General features: G+C 44.7%; 1 pseudogene; it reads left to right on the plus strand.

Moving 5' to 3' along the window:
- The first annotated feature begins 216 nt into the window (after nt 1-216).
- On the plus strand, nt 217-316 carry LOC125452991 (U6 spliceosomal RNA; annotated as a pseudogene).
- The last annotated feature ends 252 nt before the right edge of the window (nt 317-568 follow it).

A 568-nucleotide genomic window follows, 5' to 3' on the forward strand; every position in this document is an offset into this window, starting at 1 on the left:
ATTGAAATACAACTTAAAATGCAGGGCGTTTGACACACTAGCTTCTGGCACATGCTCTTGGTGTGACATCGATGTAACATGGTTCTATATTGTGACTTGTCCATCCCTTGACTGTCAGTGCTACACTCCTCCATGCCATGACAAGCTGGCTGCCTCACCCTCAGCAAGAATAAACAATGCAAGTCACTGAGACTGGAAGCCTCCATTAAGCATGATGTGAGTGAGTGCACATGCACTAAAATTGGAAAGATACAGAGAAGATTAGTGTGGCACTTGCAAGGGTAACACTCAAATTTGTGAAAAATGAAATGAAGCTAAGGTTCAGAAGGCACATCATTTTTAATGAATGTGGAACCCTCTGTGTAAAGTGACCAGGCAGAAGCTGGCAAGTTGTAGGTATCCGTGAGCTCCAAAATCAAGCTCTCAGGGGCTGATTGGTGTGAGAGCTGGATCCAGAGCAGACAAAATGATATGCTGAGGGTGGTCAATTGCCGATGTTGACTTGCTTTGATGGAGGCTGATGGAGGATGGTGACAATGAAGCATGCCGTTTCATTGTGGTGAAGATA

Source organism: Stegostoma tigrinum, chromosome 4, assembly GCF_030684315.1.
Source record: "Stegostoma tigrinum isolate sSteTig4 chromosome 4, sSteTig4.hap1, whole genome shotgun sequence".
In the NCBI taxonomy this organism is placed as follows: Eukaryota; Metazoa; Chordata; class Chondrichthyes; order Orectolobiformes; family Stegostomatidae; genus Stegostoma; species Stegostoma tigrinum.